This window comes from Micropterus salmoides, unplaced genomic scaffold (assembly GCF_014851395.1).
Source record: "Micropterus salmoides isolate LMB-PRFRI ecotype aquatic unplaced genomic scaffold, ASM1485139v1 Ms_hic_scaffold_2, whole genome shotgun sequence".
NCBI lineage: Eukaryota > Metazoa > Chordata > Actinopteri > Centrarchiformes > Centrarchidae > Micropterus > Micropterus salmoides.
Genome location: NW_024041150.1, coordinates 19,691,737 through 19,715,565, shown reverse-complemented (window position 1 = coordinate 19,715,565; position 23,829 = coordinate 19,691,737). Strand labels below are relative to the sequence as shown.

The following is a 23,829-nucleotide window of genomic DNA, read 5'->3' as shown; positions in this document are numbered from 1 at the left end:
GCAGAGGGCGACTTTTCTGGTTGCAAAAAGAAGTCCGGCTCCATTAGAAATAATGGGAAAATGACCTACTTCTCAGCTGAATAATTACCTCAGTAAACACTTTCCTGATGAGTTTATGGTCCCAGTCGCTAGTTTCAAGTCTTCTTCAATACAAAATCTTGTTCATTTAGTAAATTATGGTCCCAATTATTTTAAAATAGAACACAAAGCAGAGTATGTTTCAGCGCGGGATTATCTATGATTGAAGTCGTTAACATGGCGACCTGTCAATCAGGCTAGAGCCGACTCGTACCCTCGGCACTGTGTAAATTTAACCAGCGCCGTTGCAAAAGCTGATTAGGAGTTGGCTGTTCACTTTCTCTGGTGAGTAAATTTAGTTTTAAGACTGTTGTTCGCTAGACAAAATTATCAGCCTGGTTAAAATGACAGTTAACGTGAGTTACAGTTGCACCTAGCTGAGCAAGCTAGCTAGCTCCGCAAACGGCCGTTAGCTCCGCCGTATAGTCACTTCCGGGCACTTCCTGGTTGCAAAAACTCGACATGGCGGCGCCCTATCGGCCAAACTCAAGGCTTCAAAACGGCAGTCACAAACCAATGGGTGACGTCACGATGACTACGTCCATTTCTTATATACAGTCTATGGAGCGGCGCCATAAGATCCTGCCCCCTTTAAAGACCTGCAATTGCAAACACATACAAACTGTCTAAAATGTGTAAAAATCTTGTTTCAATGTTCTTCAAATTAATTTATGATAACTCCTGCACTGGTTTTCTGCAACCTAAATAGCCCACATAATCAGTCATAACATTACTCAGCTTGCTGCAAAGGTCTCTAATAGATGATCCAGTTAAACCCACACTACAGAAACATGTCCAGATACTGTTTGCAGCCTACAGAGATCTTTACTTTACATGTACTGTAATGACACTGATGTAAAAAGAACAGACTCTTTAAGGCAGAGAACAATAGAAATTTCAATATATAATTGGAGAGGCGCAACAGCCAATATTGACTGTACAACGTCCGCATCCAGGCTTTATGGTTTAGCCTCGCCTTGTGGTTTATCAGGTGTGTTTAGTCAGATAAAAGTCAAGTCATTCAAATTATTTAATTCATTTTATTTTCACCTAACAAATTGGAGTGAAGTGAAATGCTGTGAAAATGTATAGTTATTGAGATACATTTAGTTTGTAAAGATATTATTAGTGTCAGAAGAAACACAAGTGAACTGTTGATATGAATAACTGAGTGGTTACTCTGCATGTTTTGTGCAGGCTGTTTTTGTTATGGACAGAACTGTGCTGCTCAGGTTGCCTTCATTCCGCCTCCTGGTCTCCATCACCATCATCTTCTCACTGCTCACTGGATCTCTGCTGCTATATTCAGTCCTTATATCCACTACTAATCAGATTCAACCTCCCTCATCTCTCCATTCTCTTGTGAACCAGGATGGACAGTTTTCATTGCTAAAGATGGGGGGACTGTGGCTCAGGAGGTAGAGTGGGTTATCTGGTAATCGGAAAGTTGGCGGTTTAATCCCCGACTCCTCCAGGCTGCATGTCGAAGTGTCCTTGGGCAAGATCCTGATTTTACCCCTGGCGGCTGTTCCACCAGTGTGTGAATGGTGAATGCAAATGTTGTGTAAAAGCGCTTTGAGTGGTCAAAAAGACTAGAAAGGCACTATACAAATACAGAGCATTTACATTTGGTTAGAACTTAAGTGCTCTCGGGGAGAGAAACTCATGAGAAAGGGTTGAACAAACATGAAGACTGATTTCATATTCCTTTGGTAATTTCTGTGAAAGGCACTTGCTGCTTCATTCAGAGAACTAGACTTATTTGTGTTCTCTGATGATCCAATTAAACCACAGATCAGTACACCAGACTACCAAAACATGTCCAGATACTGTTTCAGTCTACTGTGATATTTACTTTGTGTCCACTGTAATGACACTGATGTGAATGAATAGACTCTTAAAGCAGAGGACAAAACAAGTATGAACATATTTGAGATGCAACAGCCAATATTGACTGTTCAATGTCCTCATCCAGGCTGTACAATTCAGCCACACCTCATGGCTTATTGTCTGACAAGTGTTTAGTCAAATTAATGTCAAGTCATTCCAATTTATACTGTGTCATGCTCAGAGGCATTTCTGCTGGTGGAATACATATTATTCAGGCACGTGCACAGACATTTTGGTGGGCTGGGGCACAAGTGAAAAAAAGGGCATTTTTTTAAACAAGACAAATATATTAACTCAACAACATTTTTACTTTTCTACAAAATAATCAGTTCACACAGAGACCACGGTCTTCTTTAGTATTCACTAGGTTTATAACAGGAGCAGGCGACAGCAAAGCAAATTATGCCACAATGTTCATGTTTTCTATGCTACTAGTTTCAAGTATATATTTATGACATAGTTTCATTAATAAGTTGTTCACAAGGCAATAAACATTTCAATTCTTTTGGTGTTATTGGAATAAATAACACTTGACATAAATCTTCACACTAAACTGTGGCATTGGGCTGCAGGCATAATTAAAATAAATGTAATTTAAATACTTTTACTTTTTGTTTCACAAACAAGTCGCCAAATGAGTACAGATAACCTTCAGCTTCACACAGCCAAGCAACAGAAAACTAAATTGCGTGAATACATTAATGTATTGATCAAAAACTTTATTATCGCTATTATATTTCATTTACCACACACACACACACACACACACACACACACACACACATTACTGATGGTGACATGGACTTAGTTTCACATTTGAGGGAGGGCTGTCTGTATTATATAAGGATCTATCAGCATACAACAAACCAATAGAATGGAGAGTTATTAGATGATGAGCCTATCATCAAAATGATGAAGTTACTCTTTAAGGTACTTTTTTCATGGAGTGGTCAATTTTGAGACTTTGGTCTATTTTGTTTCCATGTCTTCTTTTACTCTAATGGAAATAAAACTTCAAGAATACACCTTTAGATGGTGTCGGTTTTAAGCCTTCTACACTCTGTCTGTTTGCATCTGTAGATTTATTCTATATTACCCAAAACAAGCTAACCTGCATATTGACACAGCACATTTCAGAGGAAAATAGCCAACTCTTGATGTAAGTCATTAACTGGGGAAGTTCTGTGGTGACATGCTTTAGTTATTTTGTTTATCCCATTCACCTACAGTGACTTGTCAAATGTGTGCAAATTAGCGCATTTTAATTAGTTAACGCCTTATTTGCATATCAATGTGGCGATTGTGATGACGCTATTAGACACAAATGTTAAGTGTCTCCCTCTACAGTAACATTAGCCTGTCTGGCCATGAGATATTGCCTTAGCTAAACTTCAGCTAACTTTTTACATTAGCTCAGCTCATGAGTCATGCATGTTAGCAAGACATAGGCCTACTGTCTTTTGTTTAATTAGCGGTAAACGAGGCACTGGTAGTTTAGTCTTTTGTTCATCACCACTCACCTCCACACAAGCCAAGAAAAACACTGCTGGGAGAGAAGCTGGAGGGGCTGCTGTCTGTGTGCTGCGCTCTGGTTGCGCAGTGAGATGCGGAGCGAGCGAGAGGGAGAGAGAGAGAGCATCAGAACTCCAAAGTCTCATCTTCCGACCTGATAGCCTATTTAGATTTTTATCCCCAATAAATATATTTGTTTGACAGGGAATCTGTTCGCAAACATATACTGTATATTCATTTATTTAAATAAATTTTAAAAAAGTATCCCAGAAATAAGCTGAATCCCCTTTTGATGTCCATGTGTGCGCGTGCCTGATATTATTTATTAATTATTTTAATCTGTGTATTGATATAGTGATTGTGAATTTGAATTTATTGAATAACCCAGAACATGATCACAGTGTCTTTTGAACATTAGAAATGTTTTATTAGGCTAAATGTTTCAGGGGAAATTGAAATGATGTAACTCAAATAAATCCCGTCCCTCAGGAATTATAAGGCTGACGTGACTCACGCGACTGAATGGAAAGGAAGTTTAATGATGTAAAAAGTGCTTCAGAACAGGTGAAAAACAGGGAGCAGGACAAGTGAAAAGCAAACTGAACCAGGGTGGGTGGAGGGAGCACAGGAGGAGGGCCAGGGTCGATGTCAGAAAGGGGCACAGCAAAGAATTGCAGGCGGGTGGTCAGGGGCAGAAAGAGAGAACAGATAGGGAGACTCAGGCAGACGGCCTAAGGGCCTGAAGGCAGGAAAGAGGGGGAAGACAGTTCACGTGGAAGACCTGGAGGTCAACCAGACAGACTGAGAAGGTCAGGAGGGCGGCCTGGAGGTTTGACCTCTCCACTCTGCTGTCTGACCCTAACTGGTCCACTGACCCCATAGGTGTCATTTACACAACGTGATGAGGAACATGGATTCCAGAAATCCGAGAAACAGCAGGAATCAAAAATCAAAAGCATCTGGAGTAATACAACATGTCAGCCTTTATCAATGAACCAGAAACAATAAAAGTACACTGAATGTACAAATGTTTAAGGATATTTTATATCAAATAATTTGGAGACCCAAAATTCCTTCTCTCTCTCTGAGAGAAAGAGGGGGGGTGAGATATCAACTCTCAACAGACGGCTGAAGAGACAGAGAGCTGCACTCCAGAGATCTCACTATAGAGACACAAATAACGATGACACTGAAGGTGAGTCTGACACACCCACTTTTAGTAAGGAGGAAATTAAAGCGCTCAAGCGCCTGCTCCAAACCCTGTCCAAAAAGGAAGACAAGAAGGCAGAGCACTTGGCTGCAGCTGCTGCAAAGCCAACGTCCCCTTCTGCTGACACTTTGTCAAAACGACCGACACGATCACACAGATGGACTGAGAGAACCACTCCTTCCAGCACACTCCTGGTGGTACAGTCTGACTCAAGAAAGAATCCTCTCACTTTGCCCCGAGTCCAAAGTCACTCAGGGCAGTCCGCCCTCCCAACAGTTCTTGTGTCACCTGACTGAAAGGGGAAATTCTACCTGCCTGTAACACTTGAAAACACTCTGGTGCACGAAGCACTTCTTGATTCAGCTGCATACATCACTGTAATGTCGTCAGCTCTCTTCATGAAGCTACAGGCTATGACCCGCTCTCGCAAAGACTTGAGACTACAGACTTGTGATCTTGAGGTCTAGCCAACTTCAATTTGACAGCCATGGCATTAATCCACATGTCTATCGGTCCCATGGACCTCATCCACCCGGTGTATGTCTCACCATTTAATGCCATACCTCTGCTCATCGGCAGAGACCTCCTTAACCGCTTTGAGCCACTGCTTGACTTCCAGAACTTGACAATCTGGGCACAGGTGAAACGACCCCTGCCTATCTCACTATCTGAACACATCACAGAACGAGAAGCCTGCTTCTGTGCTTTAATTACCACCTCAAATGACGCACTGATCCCCAAAACCACTCCACTGGATTGGCCGATCAGCACAGACATTCATGACTGTGAGCTCAGGACTCCAGAGATGTGGCACACGCCTTCTTCCTTGCCTCCTGACCTCTCTGTTAAGGAAGTGAATCACACTGAGCCTTCAAAGGCTACTGTCAGCCTTTCTTCTTTGCCGCTTACCAATGACTCTGTTTCCAGAGGCAACATGACCAATAACAGACAGATGGGTGCACAAACTGTCACCACCTTCTCTGTCAACAATTCAATAGAGTCATCCTCCATGACGTTACATAAATGCATGAGAGGGGGGTCAGACACCACATATTGTAATCCTACAGCTGAACTTGACACTAAGTTTACAGCACTAGGCAAACAGGGTGCTGTTAAAGACACACCCCAGCACTCCCAGGCGGATTTGCTCCCCACCCATCCCGCCCATATCACTTGCAATGACACCACAGCCCAGGCAGCCACCCCTGCGCCACACATCTCAGTCCCTGACTCTCTCGGTGAGTCTGACTTAATTTGACTTCAAACTCTTGATCCCGCCATTCACAAAATTCTCCTCTGCCTTTCTGACGCAGAGCCTGTCTCCAACAATGAGCTTGATTCCATCCCTGGTTTGAAACACCTTTACCTGGTGCGCTCTCCTTTGCGTGTCATCAAGGGCATTCTCTCGTATGTCTCAGACGCCCGCACTTCACCTGCATTCGTGGTGCCTCAGAGCCACAGGGGGGTGATGCTCATGCACGCCCATGACTCACCTTACAATAGCCACAAAGGGTTCAGTGCAACACACAGTGCACTTAAACAAGTAGCATATTGGCCAAACATGCAAAAAGACGTAGCAGACTACATCAAAACCTGTAAGGTTTGCTGCCAGTCTCAACCAGCAAAACCATCACACACAGCCTCCTTACAACGGAGAGGCATTTCTTTTCCCTTGTCAAACCCACAATTGGACAAGAGGGAACCCCTAACTGAACCAGCCAGAGGAAATAAACATTTCCTCACAGGCCAAAATAATTTAGACAGCACACAAAGATGCAAAGTCTATTATGACCAAAACATGTCTCATAACAATCTCTGAGAGCGGGACAAAGTTTGTCACCACATCTTTGCCCCATTAAGGAAAGGACGGCCAGAGAACAGGAAGACTTGCACACAAGTTCTATCCCCACTGGACCGATCCTTCTGTGGTCACAGACAAACATCCACCTGTTCTGGACCAAATCAAGCTTCAGAAAAATCCCATGGGACTTGTCGGGAACGATAACGTCCTAATAAATTAATAATTAACAGAAATCCCGAAACAATTAGGGACGATAGCTGCTAGTGGTTAAAAAGGTCATATTAGAATTCACGTGCGTGCCTTGTAAAACAGAACCTGGAAGCCAGGTATCTTGGTCCGCCACCCACAGCTCTAGCCACTATTCTGTGTCTCCCTGTTGCAATTTCACCTACCACTAGGTTACAATTGGGGGTCTCTAACCAATTAAATTTGAAAAGATTTTCCAAAATATTTTTACCCACCAGGGGGAGCTGCTCTCAACCTGACCACTTAGTCACAAGTGGGGGTTACTGTCCAAATTTATTGCTATCAACTCTCAACAGACAGCTGAAGAGACCCCAAAGGAAGAGGTAAAAGGTTTCTGGGCAGTTCGATCATAAAACTTGCCAACTCTGATGCTGCAGCCAGATAAGCCTCGGTGCCTGACTGTTAAAATGACAAAGAAACACTAACCAGAGATTACAACCAGCCTATCAAAACTCTTTTGGAAAGAGGGCAGGAAACCCTAAACTGCCCCCTACACACGTAACCATGGCAACTGTCTTCCCTCTTTGTTTAATTACCTCACATCAAAGGATATTCTCCTCTTCACACCCAGTTGTAAATTCGTGAGGAACTCCAGGACACCCGAAAGACTGCCCTGAACTCTTTGTGTAAACAAAGAGCACTGTCTCCTCAAAACTCAAAGCATTACCTTATTTAATTAAATAATCTTTAAGTTACTTAATTAAGTCTCTCCACTCCATTTGAATAGTTATGTTACCATGTTGGTGTTATTTGTTGTTGAAAAGAATCTAAACAACTTCATTTTGCAGTGTTTTAATTTTCAGCAAGGATCCCTGACCTTTATTTCATGTTGTAACCAATGCTTTGTTCCCAACACTTTATGACACTTCCTTTAGAAATGATGATAAAGAAATGTCATCCTATTCTACTCAAGCAATTTTCCAGCTCGAATTTAAGGTTAAATAACTAAATTCCCCAGCTCCTGAGCAGAAGATTGTTTTAAGATTAATCAAAGCTATCCTCATGTAACCAGAGCTCCCCTAAGTGGACAAAATAAGTATTGCATGCCATTCGTGTATCTTGCTTATATTCTTTAAGAACGTGTAACAGCCAATATATCCAGAAAGCTAGTTAAGTTCCTCTCATCTGATGTGATTTCTAGGAAATGCTAACCTCAAGGTTTAACTAACAGTTGTTTTCCTTTTTATCAAATGCTTAAACTAAGAACAGTATAACCGTTTGACAATTAAGGTTTGATTTTGGGAAGATATTTGATTACAATACGCGCAAATAGATTTTTGATTAGACATATTAAAAGTTAAAGAAATGACGGTCCCTCAGGAAACCGAAAACAAGCCCTCCCTCAGAGGAACAAAGGACTGCTCTCTGGAAACCACACCTCAACAGACAAAAGCAGCGACCCATGCTCGCACGCTCTCTTGTTCTCTCTTGTCTGGTTCTCTCCAACTGCACTTCGGCACATGCCCAGCGTGCCCCGTCTCCCGGCCACGCCCTAAGAAGTTTGACCCGGCGCAGCAAAGGCCCTTTTTTTGTTTTCAAGCCACACCGCAAACTCGATTTTTCCCTCGTTTCCAGCAAATTACTTGCTTTTCTTTTCTTTTCTTTTGTTTGTTAAAAGTTATCAGACCGTTAAGTTACACTAGTTTAATTCAAGAACGACCAAGTTCTTTTTAAGCTTTATTCGTCGAGCTAATCCCACCAACGCCGGAACCAGCCACGTGGAGTAACAAAGGACATCCAAACAGAACAGCCTAATTGGAGGACGGTCAACACTTTCTGTGATCAGTGATGTCCAATAGTCTGTTAATCCATTATCTTTAGTCCTTAAAACTCATAGCTTGCGTTCATTAGCTGCCTGTGTGAATCAAATTCTCCCCACAATAGAACCCCACATTCTCATTGTTTAGCCATTGTTTATTTCTTTGATGTATATTTAACCGCATTTATGTCACCTTAGTTAGTTAATAGACTTCGCTGTAATCACAGGAATTGTGTGTGTGTATTGCCTGTCTCCAAGTCCCTGCCACGATTACCCCTTCGATATGAGACTGACTGATTGATTTAAGATAACTGAGCGATTGTTAACTAACTGATCACTAGTGAATAACTGTATAAATATTAACCATGCCCAGGGAATCCCGAGACCCTGGGTGAATGGAATCTCAGGTAGTGCCCCGCGAGAGATTTATGAATTAATATTCTCTGAATATTAAAATTCATAATTTTGTATTAATTCTCATAAATTTATTAGATCATAAGTAGACATGCTACAACACAGAAGGTAAAAAAAACCGTTTTACCTTATTTATTTTTTCTAATTAAATACTGTATATATGAATCGTGAAAGATACACATACAAACTGCACCAAGTTTCAAGTGCAGAAAAAACATAAAACCAAGGAAAATTAAAATCTAGGACAACTGGACTAGGTTGAAGATATTTGAAGACTTCGGAAGAAGCATCTCTGATGAGAGGCAAAATGTTTTGAAGTATCTTCAACCTAGTCCAGGTGCCCTCGATTTTAACCTTCCTTGAACAGAATATATTTAGAAAAAAATAGAAAAGTTAAATTCAATACCTTCTCCATTTTTAAAGACATTTTACTTTAAGACCTCTACACCACCAAGGTGTTTGTTAAACAGGTACAGAGAGAAAACATGCTGCTCCGGCAGTAATACCTGTGTGTCTTTATTTGTATCAGCACAGTGCACATATGTGCAGATCCAAACTCAATCAAACCAGCTGTTAAAGCCAGTTGACAGCTGACAGCTTTGATCAGCTGATCCAGCTGTAATCAGAAGACAGGCAAGGAGATTTGGATTTCCCCCACTTTATGCCAGTGTTGTGTTGATAGGTTGTCTTTGCTGCCTCCAAGTGGCCAAACATGAACATTTGGTTTGTACAATATAGTATGAGATGCAATTAGAATGCCCAGACTGTCATGCTGATCAGGGATGATGCTTACAGCAAATAAGTATAAAATAACAAACAATAAAATCCTGAGAAAATATGAAACTGAAATATCAGTTACCTCAAAGTAGGACGAACGAGCGGAACAGCCTTCTTTTCCCCATGAGTCAACTTTCTTGATGACCACAATATTCTGCATAAATGCCAAATTGTTTTTTTTGCCAAATTGCCGCACAACGGACCATATATTTACCCTCCAGACTCTAATTGGTCAAGAATTAAACATTAAGAAAAGAAAGGTATATGCCTGTCTTGTTGACTTCTGAAAAGCCTTTTATTCCATCTGCCATGAGGGCCTTTTCTAAGGGGTACTTGAAAGTGGCATTGGAGGAAAAACACATGATTTGATTAAGAACATGAATACAAAAAGTGAATGTGCCATAAAGAACAAACACCGTTCTTCTCCCAGGGCTGGGGAGTGAGACAGGGATGCAATCTCAGCCCAATTCTCTTCAATCTATATATCAATGAATTAGCAAACCAACTAGAACCTGGCCTCACCCTGAACGACACAGAGATCAGAGGTCTGCTGTATGCAGAGATTTTGTCAGACCTGTGTTCTGACAGTAAACACGGCAATGACTAAGATAATGATCTTTCAAAAACAATCCAGAAATCAGGTTATACACAATTTCTATTTAGACACCACTAAATTGCAACACACAAAAAACTACCTTGGCCTCAACATTACATACACAGGAAACCTCAACATGGCTGTATTTTTTTGCGGGGACCAAAACTAAATAATGAATTTGACAAATGTGACAAAACAATCATAGAATCGAAGAATCAGAGAAAAACACCTAATAATCTGTGCAGAGCAGAGCTCGGCCAATACTCCCTCTTACTAAAAATACAGAAAAGATCAATTAAATTTGACAATCACTTAAAGTTATTTAACCCCCAGACATACCATCACAAATCCCTAACATACCAGGAGCTGAGTCCCCTCAGCCAGCTGGTCCTGAGGCTCTCTGCAGTAACAAGTCCCCAACAGCCTCAGGACAGCAACACCAACTCAAGCCGACAAAACCAAATTATCAACAAAAAATATATATTGAATACTGGAAAGAAACAACCAAAACACAAAGTAAATTACAATGTTATCTGACCCTAAAAAGAGAATTCACACTGGCAAATTACCTAAGCACAATAAAATGTCCTAAACTAAGAAAAATGTTGACAACATACAGACTGAGTGAACACAGCCTGGCCATAGAAAAGGGTCGCCACAGACAAAGCTGGTTACCACAAGAGGAGAGACTCTGCTCCCAGTGTGACACAGGACAGGTAGAGACAGAGCTACACTTTCTAACCTTTCCAAACACTGCAAACATTTCCCAAATATACCCTGAATTCAAATTCAAATCAGACAGACATAAACTCCCCTATTTACTGGGAGAAATGCCAGAATGCCAAATAATTGCAGCAAAATATGTCTCCTCATGCCACAAACCGAGGACAACCAGTGGTAACTCAGAACAGACTCTAATTATTATTATTTTCATTTTCGGTTATTTTTGTAATTGTTTTTTTATTTCACATTTGATTCTCCATCCATCCATCCAACCACTTATCCTGCGTACAGGGTCATGGGGGTCTGGAGCCAATACCAGCTGCCATTGGGCGAAAGGCAGGGTACACCCTGGACAGGTTGCCAGTCCATCACATATACAAACAACCACTCCCACTCATATTCACACCTAAGGACAAGTTTAGAGACACCAATTAACATAGCCTGCATGGCTTTGTACGGTGGGAGGAAGCCGGAGCACCCGGAGAGAGAATGCAAACTCCACACAGAAAGGCCAGGGGAGCCGGTGTTTGAACCCCAACCTTATTGCTGTGAGGCGCAGTGCTAACCACTGCATCACCGCGCCGCCCTACATTGGATACTGATTTATATATTTTTTGTCTATTGGACGCACGTTGTATTGATTTATTTTATGTTAATATTTTATTTTTTTAACACACACACTTTTTATTTTTTACTTTATTTTAATCAGTCGTCTCGAAATCTTTGAATGTTTGTGTTCCCCACACAATTGCCCCCTGCCATAGAGCACACCTAACCTATGCCATATTTTCCCTGCACTCTCTCCTCTATAACACAATACATGCATTCACCAATCTTAATTTGTAAATAGAACACGATTTTCAGTCTTAATGTTTGTCAAAGAATTTTCAAAGTAAAGATCATTTAAATCCGAGAGTAATCAAAGCAAAGACTGCTTATTGAGGTGCGTGCGTGCATTTTAAAGTCTCCTGTCCTCCAGCTAGACTGCCTGATTTGGCTTGCACTTCACCAGGAGAGGTCACTATAACTGACTCTTCGAGTAATGAACCCATTTTCGAAACAATTGGCTCAAGTGGTTTAATGCTTCACAAAAGCTTAATTTGCCCATCACTACAACCAACTTCAAATAAAAGCAACTAGCTGCCTTATATTCACTCCCTACTGCAGGTAATTAAGTGGACAAAACCTCTTAGGTGGGACCACCACCATATAAAATAATAAATATTTACCTAAAACCCAACACCATAGAAAATAGAGTACAAAGAATGAATATTAACATAAATACAAATTTCTATCAATAAATCAATAACACTACACTCATATAATAATAATAATCACATATATCAGCATTGTTGATGCCTTTACACCCCCAACCCTCTGCTTCGTGGTTTGCTCCTGTAGCTCTTAAGCAGGGTCTTGGGCCTACCACACTCCTTTGCCTCTGCCCCCTGCTGTGGATACAACCAGGAAGAGGTGAATACTATCATTGTTTGCTTTATCTAGTGATGGGAAAAACGAGGCTTTCTGAAACACTGAAACGTTCAAAGCAATTTTGCCGGATTTGTGTCAAGGCTTCGAACCAATTCAACACCCGTCTCCACTGTTTGATACTGTCACATATTTATAGTGGTTTCAGTAAAACAATGACTTACAAGCATATACAGATCAATGCATATCAATGCAAAACCCTTAGGATTTCTGAGAAATCACATAAAAAAAACCCACTTTCAGATTGTCAGAGACGGCAAATTGTGATTGCAATGAACAGTGTGTTTAAATAAAGAAAATGTTGTGTTGTGTCATGGTTATTTCAAGAATTATAAATTAAAAGATGAACAACAATGCTCACATTTGTTCTATTTCAAGATTTTTATTCAGAAATTTTAGTTGTTTGGCTGTTTTGAGGCTCTCTTTTTTTTTACAAATGACATCCCCAGCCTTGGAAACATTTGTTCACATGGAACACTTGTTGCTGGCATGCACAAGTATTTTGCCATCACATACAGGTGCGGATACACAGCAAGTCGCTCCTGCTAATACATCAAAGGATTGTGTGTCCTTGGAACAAAACCATGTGTCAAATATTTTTTTTACTTCTACAGTGGCATCAGCAGTTGCACTGTGAATGTGATGTGTCTCAGTGACACAGCTGTCGAAATGTTCCCACAGACTGTCTGTGTAGCTTGCTGTGGTTGCTGTTGTTGCTGCTCCTGCAGCAGATGGTGGATGGTGATGGTGGATAGTGGTGGTGAGGAACTTGATGGCTGTGGCGCTGATTTAATGGAAATTGAAGTTAGTTATGCAGCATAGGTATGTCTAAGTCATTAACCTAATTACATTAGTCTTACAACACATACATACAATAAAATATAGCCTGAAACCGCTCACCATCAGGTGTTATGGAAGTAATTACTGAACGCATTAATGCAGCACACTCCAGTATTAGGTTCTTCTTAGCTTCCTGGGCTTTGACTTGATTTCCAAATGCCAGATTTTTAAATCTTGGATCCTGCAGTGTGGCCAGGGCCAATACCCAGAATGATTCATAAGTCCCACATCTGGAGTGCAGGCCATCCTTCAGGTACGAGCCTAATATACACAACAGGAGCAAATCATGGCATATTAATTATATTAATTAACATAATATGTAACATTTTTGGTCAATTACAGAAGCACTGCGGTCATTGCAGTCTACCTAATTGTGCAGCTGGCTCGTGTTGCATGTTTCATCTTCTCTGTGAGATTGCGCTGCAACATCCTCTAAAGTGGTATCAACTTGTCTCAGTCTCTGTTCCTCTGACATTTCTGTTGTTGATAGCTTGAAAGGTTCGAGCAGTGTTAAGCATTCTGTAATTGCCTCATATTCCAGGCTTGTAAGAGGAACAGTGTCACTGATCTGGTTGGCAAGTGCAGCACCAACTGGCTCATGTGTTCATACAGGTATTGCAGCATGTCAAATGTGCTGTTCCACCTAGTCTTCACGTCTTTTGTGAGTTTCAGTATTGGTCTGCCCATTAATCCCTGCATCTCCACAAGCTTGTCTTTGGCTTTGCAGCTGGGTCGGAATAATCCAACTACCTTCCTTGAATTGTTGTGGATTTCATGAAGTATTGGTGTTTGATCAATGGCCTTCTTCACAATAAGATTTAGGGTGTGGGCAAAAAACACAACATGACGTAGGTTCAGGAGCTGGGCACGTAAGACCATGTTTGCTGCATTATCGGTCACAAGGCATTGAACCTTTGAGGTTATTCCCCACTCAGCTATGAGCACACTTTTTGCCTCCATTATGTGCTGGGCTGTGTGGGACTGTGGGAACATGGTGCCACAGTTATCCTCTTTGCTTCTGGTGTTATGTAGTGGCAAGTAACTCCAAGGTGCCCATCCATATGAATGGATGACCACATGTCAGTCGTAAGACTGACAAAGTAAGACTTCTCTAGGTCAGCCTTGGCTTTCTCTTTGGCAGTGTTGTACTTCTCACTGACCATTTCCTTCAGCGTCTTCGTAGAGGGGAGGATGTAGTTGGGATCCTGAAGCCTTCATCCTCCACAATAGTGAAGGGCTGTAGATCCTTCACCACCAGATTCACCAAAGCCTCATCCAGCTCTCTCTGTCTGCCTTTAAAAAGAACATAAAACCTTCAGTTTGACAAAATTATTGAAACGGAACAGATCTAGCTTGAAATAGCACCTAGGGCTTTAGACTATTAGGCCAAGTAGGCCATTATTTGTAAGCTGGACAGCATTGGCCAAATAGTATGAAAAATTAACTCACATTTCAAATTCTAAATAATTATGTTAACTAAAATATCTATTATATAAAACACACTTACAACTATGGGGCCATTACTCTTTGTTGCTTAGATAAGCAGGTAGCTTTGAAAACATTTTAATTCAATACAAGGCCCATTTTAGCCACCATTTTTGGCCTCTTAGTACTATTCAGTTATTTTAAGTGTTGTTGTCGTTGTGGTTTGGACATTGTAGATGTATTACCAGGTCAACATTTTTAAAACTGAAGACTTTCTCAGTGAGATTTTTAACACACTGGGATTTCTTCTTCTGAATTATCTTTCAAACAATGCATACCTTGCTTAGATGGCAGGCCTGTGCATGGGGAATGTTACCACCCTCTGCACCCTCTAAAATGGTAGGATGAATGCATCTCAAATGACGTATCATCGAGGATGTATTGTTGCAGTAGGCAAGTTGCCTATCACAAATCATACACCTCACTTTATTTCGGGTTTCCAAATGGAAATATTCCCACATCAGAGAACGGGATCTCTTTTGTGCATTCTCCATCTTAATCTACATTTATCTATCTATCTACACACCTATCTAGTGCTAGCCTAGTCTCTATCACTATCTCACTCTATGTCACTAAATTATCCTAGCTATTGCTATAAATATGTTAGTATATCTGTCCTAAATCGCTGTCTCTCACTAGCCTATCAATTAATATACTAATATTTGCCACCTCTGGAACTACTCACAGCAAAGAAAGTTTCACTAATTAAATAAACAATCAAAATAAGAATGTGTATGCCTTCCTGCTTTATCAATTATCCCCACCTAGATACTCAATTAACTATTTCAGGTAATCAAACCCCTGGTCTCCATTACATAGTCATAAAAAAATGCAATTCAAGTTCGGAAATTATTTGTCCCTTTAATTATTAGTGTCTTGCCCATCTATTCGTGCTCACCATGTTTTCCTCTCTGTTCTATTTGTCCTCAGAGTGCATCTGCACCTGGTATTTCTTTACACTAGGAAGAAGAACATCATCAGACTGCCCTATTAATGTTTGTACTTCATCAGCAAACAATTCCCAAAAGCAAGGGTGTGGCCTTGGTAGTTCCTTAAAAGTCATTTTGAAAATGAAAGAACCAGTGACCCTATCACATCTTATTATGTAATAACTTTGTGGGTTGATAAGAGATGAGATGCTGCGGCAGCTCACATGTCAGTAAAATGACGAGTCAGCAAAATGACTAGTTTCGTCATCCATTCGGTCGATAACATTTGAAAAGGCTATAACAGCCTCACGTATACAATTTTACCCCCATTCACGGTAGCGGAGGCCTAAACCGGAAGTTAGCCTGCTCGGCCAGCAAAAGTCAGCACACTGGATGCTGTAGCGCTACCGCCAAGTAGAGTTTGAGGGTGTAATTGCAGAATGACGGAGACACCTACGCACAAGTATAAATGCATGGCATAGACCCTACGCAGGAGTACAAATCAAGCTTTAGAAGCAACAGAGAAGCTAACTTACCAGCTGGACATTGTATCTTCACAGAAAATATTTTTTATTGGACAGGGCAAGGCAAAGCAATTTTATTTATATAGCACCTTCCAAACAATACAGTCATTCAAGGTGCTTTGCAGACACAAAGATCCAAAAACGGATACAAAGGTACTTTATAATATAAAGCTAGATAATTAATGTGCAATAGATAATAAAATCAAGATTAAAACAATACACATCTATTTGTCAAAGTGCATTACATATGCGAGAGAGAGAAAAATAAATAAATAAATGACTAAAATTTTACTCAAGGCTTTATATAGTATGATTGCAAGAGGGATGGCATCAGACAATAATATTTAATTAATTTGGGCTGCCCACATACACTCAATAGTTACATCATCATTTAATCTGTGCTTAAAGTGTGCAGGTATGCACCGGTAGGCCTACACAGTACCAGCACTTATACATTTTACTCTTTGGCCTATTGCGACTTTTTCTTGCGTACTGGCACTTCTCACAAGTTGCTGGTACTCTTTTAAGCCCTCTCCGTATCAGGTTATCCGGGCATCTTGTAATGCTCACCTGTTCCTCTCCTGCCTGCTAATATTTGTTGGCAGGAGACAGACGAGGGAGAAGCTTGGGTGCTTTTCATGCAGCTGTTTGCAAAAAGTAGCTCATCAATGTCACTTTAGGTGAACCGACCAGTCACAGCCCGGATGGGGTGGGACAAACGGTGGTGGCCATAGGTGTCATTTACACTGAGGACCCTGGGAACATGTCAGAATCAGAATCTCCATCACTTTTTGAAAGCATTTGATAAAAATGTTCTGAAAGAATAAATGACAAAAGAAAATATTTGAAAAGGCTTATTTGCACAATAAGAAAACATGCAGTGAATTTAAATAAACAACAAACAAATGTGCATTGTCCAAATTATATGGGCCATTTTTTTATTTTCCATCATATAAAGACATTTCCACAAATACTTGGTGCTGAAAATGTCTCCAGAATGCAGTAATTTAAGAGTTTAATTATCAAAATCTTCTGGGGGACAACCCCCAGACACCACACTCTTAAACTTCACCATCATATATTTCTTCCCAATTCTATAAAAATATCATCTTGTATTGCTTTCGTGACCCAAGTATATGGTCACACCCCTAATCTGAGCCCTTATGTACCCACCACTTTTCAACACAGCGTTGACAGCAATAAGCAAACTTTTGAAATGTTGAGCTTGTTATTCTCTATAAATGGTTATGAATATGACAAGTTAGTACTTGGTTATGGACATCAACAAATTAGAGACTAACCACCATTTAGAGCATTTTCCACAATAATTTAATGAATGAAAGCAACACACATAAATGAAACGGCTATTTTGTCACACTGTAATTAATATTGTAGCCTACTAGTGGTAAGCTATATAGAAGTAGTCCTATTTTCTGAAATTATAAAGGACGCACTAACATTAGCCCTTATCAAACTAATACAAAACTAACTTGCTAAAGAACACACGCCAACATGTAAAAGGAGAGTACTGGAACCTTTTTTCACACTCCAAGAACTGCATTTAATAACAGCTAAGGCATCTTTCCTCAATATTATGGCATATTTTTAACAATTTAACAACAAAGTAAGTGTTAGAAAGTAGATTGAACATCATATAGTTTGCTTTATGGTTTCTGTCAAAAATAAACCCACAAAAGAAAACGCAATGCAGAAAATGCACAATTAACTTGAGTTAGCCACCTTAATATTTGAGCTTACCAGAAGTAACAGTTTAACTACTGTTTATTTTGTGTCATTTTGCAGAAACATTGTTTCCACTTCCCAAGTTGTAATGGTTACACTTGGTGTGTAAATGTATTCATTAAAAGTTGTCAATATATCAACACATCCCATATCTATGTCAATAGTGAGTCCTTCTCTAACATCCTATTTTATGTCAACTAAAAGGGATTTATGATTTCAAGAGGAGTTGAAACATTGAAAATAGAAACATTAAAATATACCTGCACATTGAGAAAGAGACTCTTAACAGGTAAATTAGATGCAATATCAAAGATAGAGGCACTAACTGACATGGAAGTTACAACTCAGCTTCTTGCTCCTCAAGGAATTTGATTAATTTCTTCAATGTTGCCAGACTCTGTTCAGTGGTCTCTATTATTGCATCAAAATGCTCATTCTGCTCATCTACGTAAGTCTTTTTTTTCTCCACGTAGCCCCTGACGTCCTCCACAAATCCCTCCAGTGATGGAAAGTCAGGTGATTCTTCCGTGAGTTTCTTCACTAATGCTGTCAGGGGGTCCATCATACTCATAGAGTAACTCATGAGCTCTGCAGTGATGGCCCTTTCTGTCTAATGGGGAGAAAAAAAAATACAACTCAATTTTCTATGTTGTTACATTCACTTGTGAATGAGTTCCTGTGTTCCTGTTTTCCCTGAGTATTTCATGACAAAAGTTACTACCACCGGCCTTTTGAGCACATGGAAACAGACTGACAGACTTGCCTTTAAACTGTCCAGTGTTTGTTGTTGCTTTTCAATGAATTTCTTGTAAATTTCCTGCACATTCAGGGTGAGAATCAACATGCAGTTGCATTTTAAGACATGTAAGCTTTACTGTAGCTGTATTGTAGAGCACATTGGCGCAAACAAATGCAGATAAAAAAATTCAGAAAATTTGAACAGTAAATTTACTTATAATGGCTGTGAACTTGCATATACATGTGGAATTTATTTCTATTGCTAAGGAAGGTTAAGCAACAATAAATTTACCCATTTCTTCCTGTGTGAACATGCAAAGCAAACCAGAGTGAAGATGAAGAACAGGCTTCCTCTGCTCCTGGACAAAGCTGCCATCGCTGTTCTAAATAAAACTGACAAAGCATAAATAATCAATAAAGAATTTAACTTGTAAAAAGTAATATTTAAAAGTCTACAGTCCAATGCATCTTATAGTGAGTTAGAGTTTCTGACCTTACCTGTGATGTAAATGGAAGGAGAGCGGCTGTACAGGTGATAAAAGAAAAACTAAAGAGATGACTACAAGATTTGCTTTATATACTCCTGGTGTCACCTCCCCATGGCACAACTTCACCTGTGTGTGTGTGTGTGTGTGTGTGTGTGTGCGTGCGTGCATCTGTCACTGTGTTTTTGTTGGTAGAAGGTGTATCAAGCAGGATCTGTTTACCTTCCCACTATGTTTACTACTTCTTCTTTAGTTTCATTTTCAAAGAAATAGCATTCCTTACAGGAATTTGTAGGATGGCTGCTCTCTTTGTTTACATTTTTTAAGTTTAATTTTGTATTTTAATATTTTGTATTTCTTTCAAATGCATACGCATATAGATAATGTCTAATATATGTTTAATGCCTACCTATCACAAGCCATGTCACATTATCTCTGCTCCTGATGATGTAATGTAATTTGGTGCATATGAAAATAAATTACTTTGACTTGACTTTGGAATATATCAACACCAGTTAGTGCAGGTAATCATACTGTATGACAAAACAAACTAAGACAACAACCAAGTACAAATGTAAAATAAGAAAAATAAAGTATAAATGTGTCATAAACTGAACACCACAGAATATAGTAAATTACAAATGGGAAACAAAATTTAACAAATCTGTGATACTGTGACAGACAGCAAATAGATAAATATAGTTAGTATAATAGTAGTAACAGCTAGGGTCGTTTCAAATTTTATAATACCTTCAACTGTAACTGACATAACAGCTAGGTTGCAGGGCTGTAAGGCACCAGTCGTATTTACCACCGCTCTCAACCTAGAGTGTTGGCCAGAACACTACTTAAGGCCAGGATTCACTTCTGAAGTACCCAGACATGCACTGACTTCATACAGGAAATGAGAATAAGGGTTGAGTTGGAAGGTTGGCGAACGTGATTGTATTCAGGAGATGTGTGTGTGTGTGTGGTTTATGTCAATAAACAAAGAAATTGAACCATTACAAATACTGTACATAATACAACACTCCTATCATTTTCTTAACAGGGATATACAGTGCTAAATCACTGTATACACTGATTTCAGACCAGTATTTAATATTGGGTGGGTCAATCAGAGAATGCAATCTCGGTGGTGTGAAGACATGTACATGTAGGATTGCTTCTAATTTGCATCCACATCTTTGCATTTCTACTACTCTCTTTATCTTTCTGCTTCTGATATGCTTCTGGGACACTGCTCAATGCAACTTTTTAACATTTAATATGGTGTTTGGATCTTTATTGTCGAGGATCAAAGTCTCCATGTAGTTCGACGAGGTTATTCTTTAGTGATTACTAACAGCTGAGACCAGGCATATTCTACCTACCTAGGGAAATTCCACAGCTCTTTTTTATTTTGTTGTATGTTCATCCCAGAGCGAATGCAACCACAGTCATCGAACACATTAAGAGAACATTAAAAAAAATTGAAGTTATATCTCCAGACTCTCCCAAATTCATTCTGGGTGATTTTAATCATTGTTCATTTGATAAACATAAAAAAAATTTAACCAATAAGTCTTCTGCACTACCCCTTGAGGAAGACATTGGATAAATACTATTGCTCAGTTCCACGGGCAAATAAATATTTTGACCTACCACCTCTTGGTTCAGCTGACACCACACTATTTTTCTGGCACCAGCTGGCAGGGTATTAAGAACATGGCAACTGTGAATACTGACCCCTCAATACACACTAAAAAAGGATTCTGTGGTCATGTAGATTTGAATTAATGTATTAGGTAAAATATGTTCAATATGTTTGTGTTTTTGATTTTTAGGCAAATATTTAATTAAATTTTAAATAAAAATGTTTGGAATAAGGCGGCATGGTGGTGCATTGGTTAGCGCTGTCGCCTCACAGCGGTTGCCTCGGCCTTTCTGTGTGGAGTTTGTATGTTCTCCCCGTGTCTGCGTGGGTTCTCTCCGGGTGCTCTGGCTTCCTCCAACCGTCCATATACTAGGTTAATTGGTGACCCTACATGGTCCTTGGGTGTGAGTGGTTGTTTGTCTGTGTGTGGCCCTGTGATGGACTGGCAACCTACCCAGGGTGTACCCCGCCTTTTGCCCGATGACAGCAGGGATTGGCTACAGCCCCCCACAACCCTATACGCAGATTAGGCGGTTGGTTGGATGTTTGGAATAAAATCCAAAAGCATAAGCATTATATTTATCTAATCCTAAATAGAGAGGATATTGAGTGAATTCAAATTAATTTGATCAGGCAAATTTTAATTGAAAAGCACTTCCTGTCAATAATTCCCATGAAGCATGGCGGTGAAGGGAGTTTTGTTAAAATCCAAGTCTCCTATTTGTTTGAAATACAAAATGTACTGTGTGAATTATGTTTTTTTAAACGTGTCTGTTTAGAATATACTGTTTTTTGTTTTTTTCTATACAGTCTATGGTTTATTGGTTTAAATAACCATATTTTGTTAAATGTTTACCATGGTGCGTCTCCCTTTTGTTGTGGCCTTTGAGCCAGCTCATAACAGTAGTACTATTTACACATTAGGGAGTTTGTCTTTTTCAAATCAACTCTTTTTGTTTAGGTTATAATTAATTCTGTACTGTTTTCTATTTGAATCTACTCATATTGAATGGATAACTATTAAGGGTCTCATTTAATTAATATTCATTCAATACCAAACATTGTAAAATTTTATTAATAATATTGCTTGTAATCTGTTGCCTCATTTTTATTGAGTAGATATGCTGTATCTTTTCTTACAGTGTAGCAACAGGGCCTTCAATGGTCGTACTTTGACGTACTGTGCCGAGCAGCTGGGGGGGTGTTCCAGTTGTTTTTCCAGAGATCCTTGGATGGTGGCACAGTCCCTCAGCTGTGGAAGGATTCCACAGTTATTCCCATACCTAAAAAAAGGTGTTATCAAGATCATGAATGACCTCAGGCCAGTGACCCTCACCTCTCTGATGATGAAAGCTATGGAGAGGGTCATCAAAAATCATATTATTAAGATAACAGACTTACAGACCCACTTCAGCTTGCTTATCGCGCTGGTACATAGGTGGACAATGCAAAGGTTTTTATTAAAGACACCATCCACAAACATGTGGATTTTCCCAAAATGACAGCCAGACTCCTTTTTGCTGATTTCTCCTCAGCATTTAACACCCTGCACCCACATTTTCTCGCTGAGAAACTCTCTACTCTCCACCTAGATGATAGACTTATTTTGTGGATAATGGACTTTCAGGTCACAGAGAGTCCTGCTCAGTGTCCCATTATCTGATGTCTTGTACATGTCATCTGGTCCCCTGCAAGGCTGTGTCCTTTTACCGTTGCTTTTTATTCTTTACACTGAGGTCTGCAGGTATTAAATTAATAAACTGTGATATTCACTGCACACTGTTGGTTACTGTGATTTTTTAAAGTACATTGTTGGTTACTGTGATTATCTACAGTACACTGTTGGTTACTGTAATTTTTTAAAGTACATTGTTGGTTACTGTGATTATCTACAGTACAATGATCGTTCCTGTGATTATCTATAGTAGATTGTTTGTTACTGTGATTATCTACAGTACAATGATCATTACTGTGATTGTCTACAGTACACTGTTGGTTACTTGATTATTTACTGTACATTATTGGTTACTGTGATTATCTACAGTACATTGTAAGTTAGTGTGATTATCTACAGTACACTGTTGGTTACTGTGATTATCTACAGTACATTGTTAGTTACTGTGATTATCTATAGTACATTGTTAGTTACTGTGATTATCTATAGTACATTGTTGGTTACTGTGATTATCTATAGTACACTGTAAGTTACTGTGATTATCTACAGTACACTGTAAGTTACTGTGATTATCTATAGTACATTGTTGGTTACTGTGATTATCTACAGTATATTGTTAGTTACTGTGATTATCTATAGTACATTGTTAGTTACTGTGATTATCTATAGTACATTGTTAGTTACTGTGATTATCTATAGTACATTGTTGGTTACTGTGATTATCTACAGTAAATTGTTAGTTACTGTGATTATCTATAGTACATTGTTGGTTACTGTGATTATCTACAGTACACTGTTGGTTACTGTGATTATCTACAGTAAATTGTTAGTTACTGTGATTATCTGTAGTACATTGTTGGTTACTGTGATTATCTACAGTAAATTGTTAGTTACTGTGATTATCTATAGTACATTGTGGGTTACTGTGATTATCTACAGTAAATTGTTAGTTACTGTGATTATCTATAGTACATTGTGGGTTACTGTGATTATCTACAGTACATTGTGGGTTACTGTGATTATCTATAGTACATTGTTGGTTACTGTGATTATCTACAGTACATTGTTGGTTACTGTGATTTTTTAGGATAGCAACCTGATTACTGTGATTTTCACAATAACTCTTTGATTACACAATATGTTAGTGTGTATTAGTATACTGTAACTACAGTGATCATTACTGTGATTATCTACAGTACATTGTTAGTTACTGTGATTATCTACAGTACATTGTTAGTTACTGTGATTATCTACAGTACACTGTTAGTTACTGTGATTATC

At 39.3% G+C, this 23,829-nt stretch overlaps 1 long non-coding RNA gene across 1 annotated transcript; it reads right to left on the bottom strand.

Moving 5' to 3' along the window:
- Positions 1–18,774: 18,774 nt before the first annotated feature.
- LOC119912926 lies at positions 18,775–19,379 on the bottom strand. The gene is made up of 3 exons (XR_005446297.1): positions 19,251–19,379; positions 19,045–19,145; positions 18,775–18,831 (listed from the first exon to the last, which is right to left on the bottom strand). It is a non-coding gene; the product is annotated as an uncharacterized LOC119912926 (long non-coding RNA).
- Between the last annotated feature and the right edge of the window lie 4,450 nt (positions 19,380–23,829).